We start from the raw sequence: 9,135 nt of genomic DNA on the forward strand, positions 1-9,135 counted from the left end.
CTATGTCGTGCTTGTGTAAGACAGAAACAACACACGCGGGTATATGCGTCCTCTTATAAGGGTCCGTATTACAATAGTTAAACTAATGTTAAACCGCGGAATTCGACTGGTAAAATTTAAACTATGATTTTAAAACGGGCCCTAAGTGTCTAAGTCGGTTATAATAAACAAGCAACAAAGTATATAATAATTACTATTTAATTTATAGTTATTATTCAATATTAGATAGGAAAATTGATAAAATATTTACTTCTGTCATACTATTTATTAGGTAAGACTTAATACTTAATAAAAACTTGAAAAACATCGTTCAGGTGTATAGCAGTTGATACAGGCAAAGTACAAAATATTTTCAAGAGTTCATCAATATTTAGATAAACCTCTTTATCACAAACATCTAAAGCATGTAACCCAGAGGTGAATACAATGTTTTCAGTCACTACAAATAAACCCATGCCCTATGATAAATCTACAGTCTTCATGGTAATTTTGTTTTATTTACCGACTATTTATCGGGTTTATTATAAACACTCATGCATGAGAAAAATAATTCGCAGAGAATTCAAAAATATAGTATACCATACCACCATAAAGATATATGTTTTTATTTTCCGATATTTATGCCACGAACGACTAGTGACGTATAGTACCTATATATATCAAAGCGGACAAATTACCACGGCTAGAACATTTAGAAAACAGATATTATAGGTACCTACTTCAAACTTAAAAGTAGTATCATATTGAGAAATTCAGAAAATAAGTAAACTTAATTTTACAAAAAAAAGGTCAAGGGGAGGATCTATCCTCCCCCGTAAATACGCCACTGCCCAGGACAAGTATTTTTTATATATTATACAGATCTTTAAACTAATGTGGATTTGAAATCTACCTTGCTTTCAACTATTAATCGCATTGATATATTACAACTAGATAGCAAGCTACTATAAAGCCCCGTTCACACGATTACATTATTTGTCAAATATTTGACAAATTATTTGATCGTGTGAACGGGGCTTAATACAACAGCCATATAATGTTTTAGGTCGTCGGCCATCACCATTTGCCTAAACGGCAATGTTTAAATTATATCATATTATCATATTATAAAAGTGTAAACAATAGGCACTGCAGAATAGTATCCGTGGTATTTACTCTATGGTGTAAACATTGTCGGCTATCTAGCCTGCAGCTGTAGTGCTGTAGTATTGTGATTAAACATTTAAACGTGGTTCTCTTAAAAATCGTGATAGTGTCGATAACAAATAAATTGTCATTATAGACAATGTCTATTAGACATATTCTGACTGTCTGACATACCGTCCTGTTATAATCAAATACTCTATATTTTTTTATAATTCTAGCATAATAAATTTTCATTTACCAATAAATAAATGGTAGGTAGATAGTTGAGAAAAGTTCTTTTTTTCTTGAACCCTAACAATGAGTAATGACAAAGAACTTCATCCACAAACATTTTGGACATCAAACGCCTTGTACTATCACCAATATCTTTAATACCAATCATCCCTACAATTTGTGGGGCCTATAAAAAAATGTAATGCATTCCGCACAAAGGCAATTACATTCCAGTAAATCAGCTCTCCCGTGTTAACATACGTAAAGTATTTTGTACCTCATCTAACCATTTTACGACTTGATAACAATAATATATAATTTAAAGACCTCGGTGCAACAACAAAACATCTCCATATTTTGATCAAAATTAGGTTTTGATTGTACATTATTAAGAAAAAAACTGATTCGTTTGGTGTAACAACCAGAAAAATCCAATTGTTAAATACTGTCATACAGATAGGTATATGATATTATTATAAATGGAGATGACTATTGTTGCTGCACTAAAAATATTTAATTTATTATGAGTACCTACCTATATAGTATAGTATATTACATAGGTAATATACATATAATATATTATAAATAATTAGACATCTCAAAGTTTTATTTTTTGGTTTTGAGATCATAAAAATTTGATTTTGACAATTTTTTCCTTGTTATAGTGGCTATTACTTAAACAAACAGAAAAATTTTATTAATTGGAGATGTCTTGTTGTTTCTCCCAGGTCTACATTTGTTTAGTAAACTATATTGAAGGCTAGGTATTCACTTTTATTATCATAGTGTTGTATATATGTATTGTACAACTGTACAAATATTTTGTTTAATTGTACATTAATTTCATTTAATTAATAATATAATATTGTCAAATAAAAATTCAAATTATTTTTGTAGTTTAATATGTAAATTGTTGTATTAAAAGAAAACTTATGATTTTTCAAGTGGCCTAGGGAGTAGGTTCCGCTCGCCCTAACAGCCACCTGACGGGGCACTGTACAAATATCAATGCATACACATTTTTACTAAAAAAATAATAATTCCACTAAGTCAAATAGGTACCTACCTATATAATATAAGAATCAAAGGAAATTAAATATATGAAAATGTAATGTAATATGGGTAGGTAGTACACTAGTATCCAATAATTGATTCCTTTTTATTGTTTATTAGGATTAATCTATACTAATTGTTTTATTTTGTTTTATTTACATAGGTAATAATTAACTTGACATACATAGGTACCATATGTTTTATTTCCTCCAAGTAATTTGATCTCGTACGTACACCACGATTGTTCTGGATTCTTAGCTTCAGATATTTACAAGCTAGTTACATGGCCAGCTGGCCAATAACAATACTCTACGTTACAATTTGTTAAATAGAATGTCTCATTTTGCACCAGCCAGTTAGTCGGTACTACACTACCTATAGTCTTTAGATATTGAAAATAAAACTATGACCCATGTCATCTTATTCTAAAATAAAAAAACATTTATATACCTACATGACGTAAATGTAAACCTTTCTATGTATTTATTTTATTAAATAAACCATTGAGAAAACATCACACTCGCATGTGTTGTCTCAGTCTAGACTGATTTTAATATTAAAGCTAACAACTAACAATACGGACAATTTGCAGTATTGTACACTTGTACGACTTGTACCTATAAATATGTAAGATGAAGACAACACATGCGGCATGGCGTTTTGAACTTACCTTTTTAGTTGACATTTCACAATGTGCATTATGTATGAAACGATTGTAAAACACTTAACAGTTGCGTGCTTGCGTAAAAAAAAAAAAACAGTGATCACTGATCAGCTCGAAAACTTCAATATACGTTATGACCAGGGCTCGTTACTTCATGCACTAAAAAATGCATAAATAAGCGTGCATTCATGCACTAAAAATTGTCAAAATATGCATTTATATGCTCTAACATTTTTAAATTATGCACTCAAAATATGCATTATGTAAAAAAATCATGAAAAAGTTTTGAAATAATAAGAATTAATCCATAAATTTAAAAAAAAGCAGGTAAGTGGATGTCGTTCTGCTGTACAGTAGATTACAAGTGGATCATTGTATAATGTTTGTATTAAATTTGAATTCAATGATATAATATCATTGTATAAGAAAAACGATTCTGAGCGGAGACGGTTTGTCAGTCTGGATATTTTATATTGTTATTATTTATTTTATCATGTAGGTAATCAAGTTGAACTAATATTAAAATATTACAATTTTTTATTCGTTTCTATGGTGATATACAAAGCGTTAGAAATTAAAATCCCATTTTTAGCGTTTTTTCGTAATTTTTCGGTGGTTTTTCCAGTGGCATTAAATAACTATTGAGAAAATCGAAAAATGACCTCTCTAAAGTACCATCTTGATCCAATTTGCTAAAAGATAAGGTACTATATGTTGAAATCGAAACACTCCTTCTGGAAGAAATTTTGTATACAGGATATAAAAATAAAAAAAAAATAAAAAAAATAAACACCATTGTAAAAACAATAGCTCCCTCGCTCCGCTCAAAATCTAAAATTCGAATTCCTCCACAAAATTTTGCAAACGGCCCGCAACTGTTTGTTTTTCTTTCGGCATTGTTAAAATAAAATATGAATAATGTGTACAGTAGTAACCTACCTATACCTCACATGAAAACACTAAAACAGGAAATTGAATGGATAAACGCATACGACTCATACGAGTAAACTCATCGGCGAGTGTAAGAAAACTATACTGTAGAATGTAGCAATGTACAAAATTATAAATGCTGGTTGGTGAGAAGCTGCCACTTTAAACGGTGGAGGATCGTAGTGGTAGCGATTACACTGTTTTCGCGATATTTCGTAAAACGCATAAAATCTAAATAAGTATGTAGGTACTAGAACATTAGGTAGTCACACACTCACTGAATAAAAATAAATCAAAACACTACAATTTTGTAAACTGGAAAGTAAATAAGAAACAAGAAACATTTCAAATATTTGTCTAAAAAATATTTTTATGAAATAATATGGACAACGACTGTAAAAAATTGACTATAGGTATGCCAAATATGCCTTTACACCCAAAACATGCAAAAACATGCACTATATATCAAACTTCATATTATTATTACTATTGTTATGAAACGGATTTGTAACTAAGCTAGCATGTTTTCCTGTGTAGAAAAAAAACATGCAGATGCATGAACTTACAAGCCCTGGTTATGACTTTATGAGTAATAATATTTTCTTTGTATTTAGTTTTGTACCTATAAGATTGCATGCAGGCGACTGAACAGACCCGTGGCGATCAGTCGGCCGTCACGCAACGTGATGCCCGCGGTCCATCACGAAAACACACAACAATAACTTATTATATATAGTCATAGTGGTTTTATTTTATATAATTATTCATTTTTAGAATATATTTCAATGCAAAAACATAAATATGATCTAATTTTAACATTATTATTAAGCACCATGGTAATAAAACATTTTTATGACATTTTAGGATTACTTACATTAATTTGATGTATATATTTTTGAACAACATACATTCAATAATTGTTAATTCACCGAACTTTTTAAACTTATTTCTTTTAAACAATTATTTAACATAAATATAACATCTAAAAATTATGTTAAAAATGTTACTTAAAATTTACATTATTAGGATGTTTTAAAACATCGATTGTACAAGCTCTTACAGACACAGTCACGCTTGCACATCCGAGACATGATACACCGTTGAAATTGAGCGCCGACGCATACAGTACGGCGATAGGAGCTGTCCTGGAACAATTTACGGACGGTATCTGGCAGCCATTGGAATTTTTCTCACGTAAATTGTTACCCACGCAAACTCGCTACATCTGCACCTATGACTGGGAATTACTCGTGGCATACCAAGCCGCCAAGCATTTTCTTCACACTATCGAGGGCAGAACCACTACTCTCCGTACCGACCACAAGCCTTTGCTGTACATGTTTACGACAAAAACTGACAAACATAGCGATCGACAATCACGCTATATAAGATTTTTTGGCACAGTTTGTGCATGTTTTTGAGCACATAAATGGGGCCCGTAATGTAATTCCGGACGCGTTGTTCAGATTGGAGGTTGCATGCAACAACACTACGGTTCCTGATTTTCCAATAAAAAATATGTCCGCATACCCCGTTTTATCTTATTATTAAATTCTAACATTTTTTTTGATTTTTAATTAATGCTTAATTAACACACATCAAACATTTTCTTTGGGATTTATAACAATAAAATAATAATTTACTTGTCAGAAATTCAGGCTTTTTACTCACACCTGACTCATTCCTAATCTCAAACCTTTCACCCTGCAGTATACTCTAAATTGCCGCACCAATGTCAATGAAAATAGTATGATAACACTTACAACATCTTTGATAATTTTTTCATTTAATGTTTTACTTCTTGGTTATACCGCCTAGAGAGCGCCACACGCTTGCTGTATTATAGTATTAAAAGATTAGATACACTCGATAGCTAGCTCGTTGCAGAAACATAAGATCATGATAGTGTGCATATGGCGACCATAATAACAATTAAATATATAACCATATAAGTACAATAATGGTTACTGTACATCATATAAAATAAATAAAAAATAATTATTATGTGGCTCTTTACATTTACTTTTATCAGTCTTATATATTATTTGTACTGTACTAATATGTGCCAGTCCTCCTGCAATGATGGCGGATGCGCGTATACCGACAAAAATGGTGTTTACAAAGGATGTGACTGCAGAATTTCAAAAGGACACCAAACCGGAAACGAATGTGAATCTTATGTGAACGCGTGTTCAATAAATTCGGTATGCGACAACGGCATGTGTGTCACGTCAATGGGGAATTGGTATTGTGATTGCCCAAATAATTATTATGGAGTCAAATGCTCCCATTACAATAACAGTGAGTATGTATGATAAATTAAATTATTTATTCATTTATATTTATAGAACGAGAATACAATATAGTATATTATAACCCAAGTAGACATAGCATGAGAGAAAAAAATTTTAACGGATGATATCCGTTTACTCACAACGTATATCAAATAATCAAAATAAATAATTAATTAAAAGGTATAATAAATAATAGTACTGTGAAGAGCGAACACAACAATAATTTGGCAATTGTCAAATACACAGATAAACGACCATGATAGGGAAGAAGATCAGCTGAGTTGTCATGTTATTCGGGAGTAATATTTAAAACGCAGTACATATTTTAATTTTAGCTTTTAATGTAAAAAACCATAACATATATGCAAAACACGAATCATATATAATAGTTATGGTGACAGGATACGGGTATATTATATATATATACATAAACTAGAAACAAGGGCATAGTATCTAATGGATGTTTAGCGTTTCGTGGAAACGATATGACTTGCTTGACTGACTTGCAGGATACAGATAACGATAGATAACACGATACGGATAAGTCGATTGGCAAAGGGGTAGGTAGGAGAGTAGAAGACCTTATAAAACCAGACCCGAAACGCCTGTTTTCAGGGCCAGATGTAATCTCTTACATGAATAACCTTTTTGCCTAAAAATAAAAGACATTGTAGTAATCTCCTACAAAGATATTTTTACCTGAAAAAAAATAGGGTCATATCCTATACTCCAAAATTTTATTTGAATACTCGATTTTTGAATTGAAAAGCTTATAAAGCTAAAAATTATAACTTGAAAATTATAAATATAAAAATATATTTTTATGATAAAATACGAACACTTGAATAGAACATGTTTATGTGCTATGTAATATTACAACGATATGATGATTCTTAAACATATGTGAAACTTTAACTGCCAAAAAGGTAGAATTCTTATCGCAAGCGTCCATATCGACGTTTTAATGTTGGATCAGCGATAGTATAGTATCGAATAATTTCGAATATCGATAAAACATGATAATCCTGTATTGGCAATTTCCGAACAAATTGGCGTTTATTATTATTGCCGATATCGTACTCCGCTAATAACTGTCTCGTCGTTAAGTGTATTGTTTGAGTTTAGTCTGTTAGTAGTCACTCATATTATAGTCGTATAATACAGCACATTATTTTTAACAATTAACGAAAATTGCTTTTAAAATAATTTACGGTTTCAACCAGTTACGATTGTAGTGGACTCTGAAGTAGTTATTCTTAATGCAATTAAACATATTTGGCCAATAGTGTACATTTGTGGTTTTAATTTTCATTTGTGCCAAAATTGGTGCAGAAAAATCCAGCAATTAGGCGTAACGAATCATTACAATAATGATGAATCTATAATTGGAAACTTTTAGTTCACACATTCGGTTTACCATTCTTGCAAGATGCTAACGATATTGAAGATTGCTTTGTATTTGATTTGTTAGAAAATATGCCATCAGATGATAAGGTCCAACAATACTGTGACTATTTATCTGAAAATGATATTTTTTCGTATTCAGTATTTTCTCCAAAATTGTGTTCTTCTAATGACACCACTAATGCATGTGAATCTTTTCATTCAAGATATAATAGTAGTTTTTATCATCATTATCCAATTCTCAATTTATTCGTGAAAGTTTTGAAAGACATTCAGACCGAAACATGTATTAAAATTAGAAGCAGCCATATGACACAACGTAGACAGACAAAAACAATTTTAAAATATGAATATATACTCATACAAAAATTAAATATACACGAGGAGACATTTCACGTTTAAAATTTATCTCCAGAGTATGCCACAAAAATAAACATAAATGAATATGACTATATGGTTTTATTAAATTTTTTTTTTTTCAAAATAATTTTTGATTTATTTTTATACGATTATTATTTACATTTTTATTTAAATAACTAAATTGATTTTTGTATATTTTTGATAGTTAATGTTTTGCAAGACTGATATTTCATTTTTAATATCGAAAATTAAAAATACAAAGGTTAATTTTTTTACCCAAGTCATTTGGTATTTAATATTTAATAATGTATGATAGTTAAACGGTTTAAACTGGAGGAAATTATTAAAGTTTATAATATATATGTGTGCTAGGAGGTAGAAGCGATATCCACTTACTATCGTTTATAGGAGTTAACACTATCTATTGTAGGAGTTAATACTATGTATATGACCTATGTAGGAGATTACCTACATTTGTAGGAGTTTACCATTCCCCGTTTTCAGACGTATGTCCCGACAGATTATACGAGCATCATCACGTCATTCAGCATAACAATTATATTATTTGAACTTAGAATAATTTCACTGAAGGTCATTTTAAATAAACACTTTAACTTTTAATGAGTCTACATTTTATTTAACCATCCTAAAAAAACCCTCATCTCAACGGTCTTGCTTCCTGCAACTGGTAACCGACTCAATCACAAAACTACAAAATATTAAATATTAAATACAATGATCAATTTTATATATATAATACACATGAGAATATAAGACCAACAAAAAAACAGTTTTCAACTTAACACTTTTTGCATAAAAAAAAACACCTTGCATATCTTTCAAGGATTTGGGTGCATGTTTTCGAAAATCAAGTTTTAGAATGCTGAGTTTTAGAATGACAAAATTTAGAAAATCTGTGTTTTAGAAAAATATTAAATGTCATTTTAGAAAATAAAAGAAATAAATACAGAGTTTTTAATTAAAATACTGTCTTTTTTGTAATAGAATTCACGATTCAGAGTGTAGAAATTATGATACTTTTCCAAATCTGTAATTAGTTTATGTTTGATC

The sequence above is a fragment of the Acyrthosiphon pisum genome, chromosome X (assembly GCF_005508785.2).
Source record: "Acyrthosiphon pisum isolate AL4f chromosome X, pea_aphid_22Mar2018_4r6ur, whole genome shotgun sequence".
Taxonomy (NCBI): domain Eukaryota; kingdom Metazoa; phylum Arthropoda; class Insecta; order Hemiptera; family Aphididae; genus Acyrthosiphon; species Acyrthosiphon pisum.